The sequence below is a fragment of the Hyperolius riggenbachi genome, chromosome 8, assembly GCF_040937935.1.
Source record: "Hyperolius riggenbachi isolate aHypRig1 chromosome 8, aHypRig1.pri, whole genome shotgun sequence".
Lineage (NCBI taxonomy): Eukaryota > Metazoa > Chordata > Amphibia > Anura > Hyperoliidae > Hyperolius > Hyperolius riggenbachi.
Genome location: NC_090653.1, coordinates 7,308,088 through 7,321,706, shown reverse-complemented (window position 1 = coordinate 7,321,706; position 13,619 = coordinate 7,308,088). Strand labels below are relative to the sequence as shown.

General features: G+C 42.4%; 1 long non-coding RNA gene across 2 annotated transcripts in view; it reads left to right on the top strand.

Annotated features, from left to right (window-relative positions):
* Nucleotides 1-13,619, top strand: part of LOC137528024 (uncharacterized) — a 45,466-nt gene that overhangs the window by 19,059 nt on the left and 12,788 nt on the right. The window contains exons 3-4 of one of the 2 annotated variants that reach the window (XR_011023258.1): nt 9,324-9,453; nt 9,702-9,734. This is a non-coding gene — a long non-coding RNA (uncharacterized lncRNA). The remainder of the gene's footprint in view (nt 1-9,323; nt 9,454-9,701; nt 9,735-13,619) is intronic. The other variant, XR_011023257.1, reaches the window with a different exon arrangement.

Genomic DNA, 13,619 nt, shown 5'->3' with positions numbered 1-13,619 from the left:
CTGGGGTGGATAAAGTGTGTCTTATATGTAGAAAAATGCTGTAGATTATTTTATCAAACTCCACTACACACCATTTAATTTTCAAAGCAAACAACTTGATTTTTCCAACGATCAATGTGTTTTATTGATTAAAAATATGATTCTTTTAAATGCCTCTCTGGCTCTCTCCACTTCTGCAGCCACTTCACAGTGTCAGCAGTGTCACTTCAGTATGGGCCAGTATTCACCTAAAAAAAAATTATATAAATGGGCGTGGCCATGACATTGTATGGGCAGTTTGTAACCGTAACCCCAAAGCAGCAAATATAGCCAACTATGACCATTAAATAATAAATGCAGCAACAGTTACCCCAGACACCAGGAAATAAACGCAATGTGGGCAGCATTTCAGCAGAAAACAAAATGCAAATTGGGCAACATTTCACTAGAAAATAAACGCAATGTGGGCAGCATTTCAGCAGAAAATAACGCAAAAAAAGAATTTACTCACCTGACAGAAGGTGCTGTGTTGTGCAGCGTTAAGGCCTGCAGCGAGGCCTTAAAGCTGCAGGGGCCTATTTAAAAAAATAGACTGGTCTTTAGGGGGGTTTAGCACTGTGGTCCTCAAGTGGTTAAAAGCACTCACAAGTGCTCTTGGTGTGCACCAGCTCATACAATGTATTCTTGCAAACCTTTTCTTGAAATCGAAAATAGCATTTTCCGTGCTAAAATAACTTTAGCTTTGCATCCATATTCCATAGTACACATCACACCACTTCTGCTCACAGTGCCCCGTCCAGTCAGCTAAATTTCAAAGTTTTCCACATTTTGTCACATTACTGCCACAAACATGAATCAATTTTATTGGAATTCCACATGAAAGACCAACACAAAGTGATGTACACGTGAAAAGTGGAACGAAAATCATACATCATTCCAAACATTTTTTACAAATAAATAACTGCAAAGTGGGGTGTGCGTAATTATTTGGCCCCCTTTGATCTGAGTGCAGTCAGTTGCCCATATTGGCACAACTGTAAACCTACCAAGACAAGACCGTCCACCTAAACTCACAGGCCGAACAAGGAGAGCGCTGATCAGAAATGCAGTCAAGAGGCCCATGGTGACTCTGGACGAGCTGCAGAGATCTACAGCTCAGGTGGGAGACTCTGTCCATAGGACAACTATAAGTCATGCACTGTACAAAGTTGGCCTTTATGGAAGAGTGGCAAGAAGAAAGCCATTGTTAACAGAAAGCATTAGAAGTCCTGTTTGCAGTTTGCCACAAGCCATGTGGGGGACACAGCAACCATGTGGAAGAAGGTGCTCTGGTCAGATGAGACCAAAATTGAACTTTTTGGCCAAAATGCAAAACGCTATGTGTGGCGGAAAACTAACTCTGCACATCACTCTGAACACACCATCCCCACTGTCAAATATGGTGGTGGCAGCATCATGCTCTGGGGGTGCTTCTCTTCAGCAGGGACAGGGAAGCTGGTCAGAGTGGATGGGAAGATGGATGGAGCCAAATACAGGGCAAACTTGGAAGAAAACCTCTTGGAGACTGCAAAAGACTTGAGACTTGAGGATCACTTTCCAGCAGGACAAGGACCCTACACATAAAGCCAGGGCAACAATAGAATGGTTTAAAACAAAACATATCCATGTGTTAGAATGGCCCAGTCAAATAATGAAATTAGAGGCATCAAAACGAAACAAGGCGAAATGAAGATATTGGCTTATGCCGATGATCTACTTTTGACCCTGACGGATCCACTTGGCTCGACTATAAAATGTCGGGATAAGTTTAGTCTTTTTGCAAAATACTCAAATTTTAAACTGAATAAAGAGAAAACTGAGATATTAAATATAGGTTGCTCTATGAAACTTATAGAAGAGATAAAACAAACTAGTGAATTTAGATGTAATAATTATTCGATTAAATATTTAGGCATTAATCTTACGAGTAACCTGGACTTACTTTTTAAGAGTAACTTTTTAAAAATAATAGATGAAAGTAAAAATAAACTGAGATCCCGGGACCGCCCATGTTTCAATATAATAGGTAGGATTGGAATCATTAAAATGCTGATCCTCCCCAAACTTATTTTTTTGTTGCAGAGTTTACCGATAGCCATCCCTACTGCATGGTTCCAGAACTGGCACAAGATATTTCAGAACTTTATTTGGAGCAACACTAAGCGTAGAATAAACTACAAACTGATTATGAAAAGGAAAAATCAGGGCGGACTGGCTGCCCCAAATTTATATAATTACTATAGAAGCATACATTTGACAAGAATCCTAGAATCCTAGAATGGAAAATAGAGATTACCTCTGATACAAATAATAGGATTTGGCCTTGGCTGGAGGAGGAGGAATCCGACTTGGATCTTGTTTTTACCTGGATTCCTAAAAACATTAATAGGGTATATAACTTATCGTCACATCCGCTGATTAAACCAACTCTAAAGTCATTGCTCTGGATAATTAAAAAATGGCAGGAGAATATGGGGTTATCTCCCCTGACAACCTTGCGAGATAATCCAGACTTCCCCCCAGGTCTTGACCCAGCCTGGTTTGGCAAGCATAATATAAGTCGAGAAACACGCTTCATTGATATCAGAGGTAGTCGTGTGCTGGGAATTAAATCAATTTTTGAAGATAATAATGAGATTAGTTTATGGGGCTCTGCTCAGATCCATAGTTTTACTCGAAAATGGACTTCACTGTCTGCCCAAAGGATGGAACTGAATAATTTCGAAAAACATCTTTATTTGGGGAAAAAAATGAACAAATCAATCTCTAGTCTATATTCAGATATCTGTGCGTCTGATTATGGCCAGGATCTTCCGGCATATTGTAAGAAATGGGAAAGAGAGCTGGGGTCGAGTCTGGAAGGGTCTTGGCCACAAATATGGGCAAATAATTTTAAAATTCAAGACCCAAGGCTTCAATTGATACAATTTAAAACAATTGGTAGATGGTATATCACACCACACCGTATTAGCAAATTTGCAAGACGCAGGGTGTTGTGCTGGAGATGTGGACAGGGGGATGGAGATAACCTACACATGTGGTGGTGGTGCCCGGTAGTCAAAAAATTCTGGGATGATATTTGCCTCCTGGCTGAGAGATTACTAAAAGAAAAATTTGAGCTTACACTAGAAGAAGCAATTTTTAGTTTCATAGACACAAAAAAAAGAAAAAAAAAAGGAAGTCCCGGACACTTACTGATCAAAGAATACGGCACAATAGTGGCCAAAAGTATTATTGCTAATAACTGGAAAAACCCGACCACTTTGGATACAAGGGAATGGTTTGTTGGGATGGATGAACTGTGTAAGAATGCGGGGCCGGGGCATGCAGATAATCTTGAAGAAGTATGGAGAAGCCTCACAACTAACCTTAGTTAGTTTATTTGAAAGAGAGTGACTGGGGAGAAGAGAGGGACATGTGTAAGAGGGTGTGGTTGTATGTGTGTAGGATGTGTTTTTGAGAAGGATAGTGAAAAAATACTAGGCTCAGCAGCAGTCGCTCATTGGGAGGTAGGGTGGGAAAAGGAAGATCGATGAGGCTTGTAAATAGCTACTACCAAACTATGATGACCACACAACTCAGTTTAGGGGCATGGCAAGAAAGGAGTATTGCCAATGCCACATATGACTGACTACCCATGAACTTGGGTCTGTGTGCTGAGTTTAAAAAAAAAATAAAAAAATAAAAAAAAAAAAAAAAAAAGAATGGCCCAGTCAAAGTCCAGATCTAAATCCAATCGAGAATCTGTGGTAAAATCTGAAAACTGCTGTTCACAAACGCTGTCCATCTAATCTGACTGAGCTGGAGCTGTTTTGCAAAGAGGAATGGGCAAGGATTTCAGTCTCTAGATGTGCAAAGCTGGTAGAGACATACCCTAAAAGACTGGCAGCTGTAATTGCAGCAAAAGGTGGTTCTACAAAGTATTGACTCAGGGGGCTGAATAATTACGCACACCCCACTTTGCAGTTATTGATTTGTAAAAAAATGTTTGGAATCATGTATGATTTTCATTCCACTTCTCATGTGTACACCACTTTGTATTGGTCTTTCACCTGGAATTCCAATAACATTGATTCATGTTTGGGGCAGTAATGTGACAGAATATGGAAAACGTCAAGGGGGCCGAATACTTTTGCAACCCACTGTATAGGTAGATGTGTAAATTGAACTACTCAAAACAAGTAACTAATTAAAAATAAATAATTAAAACAAATAGGATAACAAACAGCACTAAATTCAAATATCAGCAATAATTCTAAATAGTTCTTATTTTGCACAATGTGCACTAAGAAGAAAAAAAAACGTGGAAATGGCTAAAAGAAAAGCAGCAAACAAAAGTTCCAGCTGCATAAAAAAGAAACCGGTAATTTGGCGCCAGAAGGGACGATGCCAACTTGGAGAAGGGATCAGAGCGGGTAGACTGAACGATGCCAGAAACAGGCTTTTGTTTTTGTTTTGTTCCAGTCATGTTTTGGAAGCATTTGGATCAGGTAGAAATTGTGCCCGCCAAAAAAAATGGTGTCTCTGAAAGCTTTCATGTATTTGCCAAACTTTTGCATTTAGAAATTAATTTCAACAACAGCAAAAAAATAAAAGAACATACGATCACCATTTCAGAAGAGATAAAAAAGAACAAGTGTAATGCAGAACAAAGGGCCAAAACAAAAAATGTAATAAAACAAAAGCGGCTTTTTCGCTTGCTCATGGCTCAGGTAGGCGAGATTCTTCCGAGCCATTACGTTGATATTACAGACATCAGTCAAAAATCCTGAGCACATTCTATAAGGAATAGCTTAAACAATTTCATGAATCATGAAATTGGTTCCGTTGATGGATATAGGTCTATGGGTTTTTTTTATTGTTGTGGTTATATTTTGTAGCTTTGTTTCATTTGGAGGAAACATTTACTTCTTTGTTCAAATTTATTGTGTAATCGGAGCTAGACATTGGAGTATTGACATTATAGATAGATAGAAAGATATATATATATATATATATATATATATATATATATATATATATATATTTTTTTTTTTTTTTTATGATGATAAAGAGAACCCGAGGTGTGCAGATGGGACAGAGGCATTTTCTCTTCCTCATAACATGCCTCTGTTTCCCCACACTCCTGCTCTCTGCCCCCCCCCCCCCCCCCCCCCCACCGTCGCGCTATAGACCCCCGAGTTTGGCAACAGTATTTGTCACCATCTCAGAGGTTAACACAGGTAAAAACAGTTTCTCTGTTCAAATTTCCCACCGGGGGAATTCCTGCAGGGTTTTCAGAGCTGCCATTGGGTAGCTCTCTCTCCCTGGCCACGCCCCCTGCCTCTCCCCCGCCTCCCTGCGCGCTGGATGAGAGAATGAATCTCCCATTTCAGCGTCGTGACCGAGAGGTCATGAAAGTGAAAGTGGACCAGTGTGGCCCACGGGAGCGTCGGTTTTGGCGGCTACCTGATTCGCTCAGCCCTCTGAATCAGGTAGCATTTTTTTTTGTTTGGAGCCTACCTGAGCAATGAGCACCAAATTTTAAAAAACAAATAAAAACAAATCTCCATTTTAGGGCTCAAACCCTCTAGAAGCCTTTTTCTAATCGCTAGTGATTTGAAAAAGCTCTTGCTAATGCAATGCTATGGGGGATTTTTATAAAATCACATCCCGCTAGTGGGATCACACCCATAGCATTACATTAGCAAGAGCTTTTCAAATCACAAAGTGCTCAGAAAATCACTGCTAGTGGGTTCCAGGCCTAGGTGCGTACACACATGTGACTATAGTCGTTTGAAACTATCGGTCCCCGATCGTTTCAAACGACGATCATTTAAAAAAAAACAGTCAACGACCATTAAGTCTAACGACGGACGAGCTAGATTGTTAGAAACGAACGATCTAGCTTGGCGCATTTTTTCCGACAACGATCGTTTGCAAAAGTAGTACATCGTTAGAAACGGTCGTTCGTACTCGGCTTGCCATGCACATTTTGCTATTTCTCCATGGAACTCTTCATTTTTATGCGCAAGCGCAATAGTTGCTAACTTTACTTAGGTCGTTCTTTCGTCAATTAAAAGTTCGTTTGTCATTCACAACAAACGATCGTTGTCGTATGTGTGTACGTAGCTTCAGGGAGGTTGGTAAGTAGCGCAGCTTTTTGGGGGAAAAACAAACGTTCACTTACTTACGGGAGGCTTCTCTCTTCTGTTCCTCAGGGTGATAATATTGTTGGATCTGTTAGTCAAGCAATTTGTGTCATTGTTTCTATGACTAACCTAAGTTCACAGTGGTCAGTTGCAGGATGCCCCTGGTTATAATGTGTGTGAACTGCAATGGAGACTGGACGTAGGCTATAATACAAAGGCTGCATGCAACGAGTTAGAATAATGTGATCCTAACAATGCAGCACTGTGAACAGGCTCATAGAATTGAATGGGCAGTGAGTTGACAATCATGCAGAATTATTCTGAAATGCGAATGACCACTGTGAACAGGGCCTTAAAGAGACACCGTAACAAAAATTGCATCCTGTTTTTTATCATCCTACAAGTTCCAAAAGCTATTCTAATGTGTTCTGGCTTACTGCAGCACTTTGTACTATCACAGTCTCTGTAATAAATCAACTTATCTCTCTCTTGTCAGACTTGTCAGCCTGTGTCTGGAAGGCTGCCAAGTTCTTCAGTGTTGTGGTTCTGTGATGAACTCCCCCTTCCAGGCCCCTCTATGCACACTGCCTGTGTGTTATTTAGATTAGAGCAGCTTCTCTCTTATCTTTTACAAGCTGGATAAATCTCCTCTGAGCTGGCTGGGCTTTCACATAGTGAGGAATTACAGACAAGGGCAAAGCTGTTTGCAGGAAGAAACGAGCAGCCTGAAACTTCAGTGCACGAGAACTGCAGGGGGAAAGAAACACACAAATGATCTCTTGAGATTCAAAAGGAAGGGTGTATACAGCCTGCTTGTGTATGGATGTATTTTCTATGTGTGGACATACTGTACATCAACCTACTTCCTGTTTTGGTGGCCATTTTGTTTGTTTACAAACAAACTTTTTAAAACTGTTTTTAACCACTTTTAATGCGGCGGGGAGCGGCGAAATTGTGACAGAGGGTAATAGGAGATGTCCCCTAACGCACTGGTATGTTTACTTTTGTGCGATTTTAACAATACAGATTCTCTTTAAGGTGACCATACATCTAGTGATTTTGCGGCCAATCACCATCTGATTCGATAAGTGTTATTGAATCTGTTGGAAACTGAAGCTGCAACAAACATGCCTGATCAACAGTTTGATTGATTGCAGGCTGAAATGCAGTTGAATGTATTAATCGAGTAAGCTGAAAATCGTGGGGCGACGAGGTCAATTGGGTGCGCAGCAATAATGGCGTGTGACATCAGGATGAGAAGAGATAAGAGATTCTGGCAACAGTTTGCAAATGGTTTTTCACAGAAAGAGTGGTTAAAGGAATCGGATACCCGAGGTGACATGTGACATGATGAGATAGACATGTGTATGTACAGTGCCTAGCACACAAATAACTATGCTGTGTTCCTTTTTTTCTTTCTCTGCCTGAAAGAGTTAAATATCAGGTATGTAAGTGGCTGATTCAGTCCTGACTCAGACAGGAAGTGACTACAGTGTGACCCTCACTGATAAGAAATTCCACCTATAAAACACTTTCCTAGCAGAAAAATGGCTTCTGAAAGCAGGACAGAGATAAAAAGGATCAATAGTTCATAGATTTTAGCTCTGGCATACTTCAATGAATGTGTCATTGAGTAAAAACAATAAAACAGTTAAAAGTTAAAAAGTAGATTTAAACATGAAATAAAACCGTGGAATATCTTAAAAAGTCATTTTTAGTAGAAGGAATATAGATATAATTGTTTATTTCATTAGTTTATTTTCACTTCAGGTGTCCTTTAAAGAGAGCCTGAGGGGGGCTCATAAAATGAAATAAAATAATACACTACCTGATCCTGGGGGCTGTGCGGATCAAGTAGCCGCCAAAACCGCAGCCCCCCACAACTCGCCGCCGCTCCTGGTGGGACGCACTGTCGCACTTTCATGACATCTGGGTCACGATGCTGGAAAGAGAGATTGACTCTCTCTCCCAGTGTGAAGGGAGGCGGGGGAGTGGCAGGAGGCGTGGCCAGGGAGAGAGAGCTGCCCAATGGCAGCTAAGCTCTGGAGACCCTGTAGGAACGCCCCTGGTGGGCGTTTTGAACACGGAATCCCTCTCTCCTGTGTTTACCTCCGAGATACCGACAAAAATTGCCGCTAATCTCGGGGGGGGCCAGCGGTGGGGGGGGGGGGGGGCAGAAAGCTGCGGTGGGGGGCAGAGAGCGGCAGTGGGGGGACACAGAGGCATGTCATGAGGCAGAGAACATGTCTCTGTGTCCCATATGCTCCCCTCCCCCCCCCCACACACACACAAACCACCTCGGTTTCTTTTTACCCTTTTGGGGACCGATGTAGGTTGAATCTACATCCAGCAGGTGGTGCTGCCGCCATGACTGAACGAACTGTCCCAACGCGATCGTGCGCACCAAAGAGGGGAGATTAATCTGTCATATGACAGCTGGCATCTTCCCTCAGTGATCAGCAGCCATCGTGTATGGCTGCTGATCACGTGATCACTATGATCGTCGGCGGATCATAGTGATCACTTTGACAGCTGCGGCGGTAGGGGGGAAAGAAAAGGATCCACTCACCTCCCTGCCGTTCCCACAACGATTGGCGCTCCCCACCACTCTGGCCGGCATCTCTGCTCCTTCTGATGTCAGCACCAGGTCCTGGCTTGATGACGTGATCAGGCCGCGACCCGGAACTGAGCGGCAGTAGGAGCAGAGATGCCGGCCAGAGAGGAGGGGTCCACAGCGGCTCGTCACTGGAGCCTGGAAGGTGAGTGAAAGCAGCTGCTGAACGGGGGACACCTGGCCACACAGGGGGACACAGCCCAGCAAGACCCTGCAGGTATCCGGCTGCCCTAACCCCCCAAACGCCCCCCCCTTTCAGCAAAAATGCCTGGTCCTTAAGGGGGGTTAGGCAGCCGGTTCCAAAAGGGTTAAGATGTAGAATTTCTTACCACAGGAAGCAGAGTCGGTTAGGGAAGAACAAAATCAATGCTGACAAGTTTGTGAGATTTACAAACCTGGTATTATAATGGTTCTGAATGTGTTGGCAGTACATGTACAATCCCAGTAAGCTCATTATTGTTTATTTACATATTTACATATTGCTGACATCTTATGCAGTACTTCTACACTGTGTATATGGCTATGCCACTGACTGTTCCCATATTGTTATCTAACGCTAGAAAGGGGAGACAGAATTTACCTACCTGTGTATGTATATAAGATGTGGGACTCGGGGAAACCATAGTACCTAGAGGAAACCCACACGAACATGGAAAGAACATGCAAGCTCCATGAGATACTATCTGTAAGGTAGAACTATTTTTTAACACTTACAAAAGTTTTTTTTTTCACAGTTTCCAAAAGTGAATGACACGAATGGCATAAAAAATTCACTAACTAGCTGAAAAATTGGGCCCAAATATGTGCATAAATTGTGTCATAAAAATGTCAGGACTGATAGAAGCAGCATTCTTCAGAATCATCACAAAAACATTAACAGAGCTCTTTGGAACACATCACAGACTAATAATAATTATTATTTTTTTTCACACTTTCAGACATCGTAAATGTGGTGTTCTAAACAAATACATGTGAGTATCTCAAACCAATTCACAGACATGGGTTTAATAGTAGTATTGTACCAATCATAAAAAGTAGTTTTAACCACTTCGTTCTATCTGGGCGGATATATCCATCCATCCAGCCCGACCTGCTGCCGCTGTGCTGGGCACGCGCTCCTGCGTGCACACTCCCCGCCCACTGTTAGCCCCGAGATCAATGAATGGGAAATTACCCAAATACAATTTTTAATAAAAAAAACTACAATTTAAAAAAAAAAAACAACATAAATAGTTACCTAAGGGTCTGAACTACTTTTCAATATGCATGTCAAGAGAGTATATTACTATATTTTTTTTAAATGATAAGCTTGTAAATAGTGATGGACACAAATTGAAAAAATGTACTTTTATTTCCAAATAAAATATTGGAGCCATACATTGTGATAGGGACATAATTTAAATGGTGTAATAACCGGGACAAATGGACAAATAAAATACATGGGTTTTAATTATGGTAGCATTTATTATTTTAAAGCTATAAAGGCTGAAAACTGAGAAATAATTAATTTTTTCAATTTTTTTCTTAATATTCCCGTTAAAATGCATTTAGAAAAAAAAAATAATTCTTAGCAAAATGTACCACCCAAAGAAAGCCTAATTGGTGGCAGAAAAACTAAGATATATATCAATTATTTGTGATAAGTAGTGATAAAGTTATTGGCAAATAAATTGAAGGTGAAAGTTGCTCAGATGCATAAGGTGAAACAACACTGTAGGCTGAAGTGGTTAAAAAAAGTCACATTTATTACTCATAGTCCTTGATCTTTTCTTTTTTCATACAACAAACTAGACTGTGTAGTTTCCAAGCAGCATATAATGACAGATGCCAGACACGTGTTTCACAACCAAGGGTTGCTTCCTCAAATGTACACATGACCTGTAGAATAATCATAGTACATTTCCATCACATACCTGGCAGAAGAGATATTATGTTTGCCTTTGAGGAAGCAACCCTTAGTTGCGAAACGTGTGTCAGGTATCTGTTGTTGAGACAAACTGTATATATAGAGTTCACTGTTATCTGCTTAGCTATTTATGATATACATGTGATTGCCAGTTTACCCCATGATGATGACATCAAAATAGAAGAGCTAGATAACAGAGATGTGCCTACAGTACAGGCACTGGTGATAAAGCCACAGATGGGTAAATATCACACAATGTGAAATTAGACAAAAAAAGAACGCCAAAATAGAATTTACATTTTTGCTGATAACACAGAATTTTTGGACAACTGTATCCAGTACTGTCAGTAATGTTAATATCAGTATGAAATACTGTTTTACAGTAGAGAGACAAAAGCACGAGCACCTTCCATCCAAACCAAAATTGGTTTATTGCAACTGTAGTAACAACATGGTGATTGCAGAGGAAAAACAACCATAAGTGTACCTCAACAGTTGTGTTATGGGCTGTCGGTGGAGGAGGTGAGAGATGACAGGCAACGGGGGGTCGAGCAGCGGCAGTTTTGCGTCCCTATGGATGTCAGTTACGCTGCATTCCTCTAGGTACGCAGGGTGACCAAGCATTTAGAAGGACGCGAAACGGCCGTTAATTGACCCACCTCCTCCACCAACAGCCTACAGCACAACTTGAGGTACACTTGAGGTACAACTTGAGGTAACAACCCACCCATCCAGTGGACCTAGCACTCACCTCTTCACCAAGGGAGTCTCCTCCCACTTCATCTTCCCATGCTGCTAGTGTCCCCCTGGCACTGAGGATAGTCCAGGAGGCCGATGTCTTACGACACCTCCGGAAGCTCAACACCAGGAAAGCCTCAGGCCCGGACGGCATATCTCCAACTTGCCTGAAGACATGTGCAAGCCAGCTAGCCCCGATCCTCACCTCCATCTTCAGCAAATCCCTGACGCTAGGCAAGGTCCCCCCCTGCTTCAAAAAATCAGACATCATCCCAGTCCCCAAGAAACCAGGAGCCACTGATCTAAATAACTACAGACCTGTTGCTCTAACTCCAATCATCATGAAGACCTTTGAAAGACTGGTTCTCACCTATCTGAAGGGACACACAGCCACCTTAATGGATCCCCTGCAATTCGCTTACAGGGCCAACCGGTCCGTGGAGGATGCCATTAATATCAGTCTAGCACACATCATGGCTCATCTGGACAAATCCAACACCTATGCCAGAATCCTGCTCCTGGACTTCAGTTCTGCTTTTAACACCATCTGTCCGAACATTCTGCATGACAACCTGGCACGACTCGGTGTGGACCTCTCTCTCTGCACCTGGATCAAGGACTTCCTCACCAACAGGGCACAACTAGTGAGAATCGGCGGCTGCTCCTCTGAAGTCAGAACTACCAACACGGGGGCCCCGCAAGGGTGTGTGCTGTCCCCAATTCTTTTTTCCCTGTACACAAACAGCTGTACATCATCCACTGACTCTGTCAAGGTCATCAAGTTTGCGGATGATACCACCATCCTAGGTCTCATTGGAGAAGAAGGGGAGTTTGTATATCGTAGCGAGATTGAGCGGATCCTCAGGTGGTGCACGGACAACAGACTGGTACTAAACGCAGCAAAAACTGTGGAACTGATTGTGGACTTCAGAAGAAATGCCCCATCTCCCCATCCAGTCTACATTGATGGCACTGAGGTCTCCAGAGTACACAGCGCACGGTTCCTTGGCACCACCATCACTAAGAACTTAAGGTGGGATGTGAACACCTCCGTAACTCAAAAAAAAGCCCAGCAGAGACTGTTCTTCTTAAGGCAGCTGAGGAAGTTTGGAATGTCGCGGGAGCTAATGACTAGCTTCTACACGGCCACCATTGAGTCTGTCCTCTGCTCCTCCATCATTGTCTGGTACTCGGGGGCAAATACAAAGGACAAGCACAAACTTCAGAGGGTAATCAGCACCGCTGAGAAGATCATCGGGTCACCTCTGCCTCCCCTGGACCTCCTCCACACATCCAGAATGAGGTCCAGGGCCAACAGGATTACTGGCGACCAATCCCACCCAGGCAGTCACTTCTTCGACCCCCTGCCCTCAGGCCGCCGCTACAGGACCATCCCCACCAAAACCACCAGGCACAGAAACACCTTCTTCCCCCAGGCAGTTCTCCTACTCAACGACTGAGAGCGTGCTTGCCTGTAGTCCACACTGTCCCACTGTTCCACGTGTTAAAATCGTACCACGCTAACTCTGGCACAATGGGGCTGTTCAGTCACACTATGCTTTGGTTACTGTTATATCAGCCACACTATGCTTTGTACTGTTATTATCAATGTTGTTGTTATATTGTCGCTGTTTACTGTTGTATTCCTATGTTGTATTCCTATATTGTTGTTGTCATACTGTTGCATTCCTATGTAGCTACTACTGATGCTGTTAACACGCACTACCATCCATGTCTGCCATGTGTCCACAAATAATTCCGGGTGTGGCACCTGTCGCACTTGGCGAATAAAGCTGATTCTGATTCTGATTCTGATTCTGACTTATGGTTGGTTTTCCTCTGCAATCACTATGTTGTTACTACAGTTGCAATTGAGACATTTTGGTTTGGACGGAAGGTACACGTGCTCTACTGTAATACTTGAACACTTTCTTCTAAGAAGCTTAACGGGGCACACGTCCGGCAAGTGGTGTTAAGAGGCATTCAGGCTGCAGTGAGATTCATGTGTGCCATTGTGACATTTTTACTGACCAATGAACATTTCTCCTTAAAGCGGTATTAAACTCTGACATAATATTCAATAAAACATGTTTTCCTACTTTTTATATGCCATACGGTTATCATTTTTGCTTTTGTACATACGTCTTTTTATTCATTTAGAAATTATACATTCACAAAATACACCTTTTTTGCTCTGAAAGCTGACTTTGCA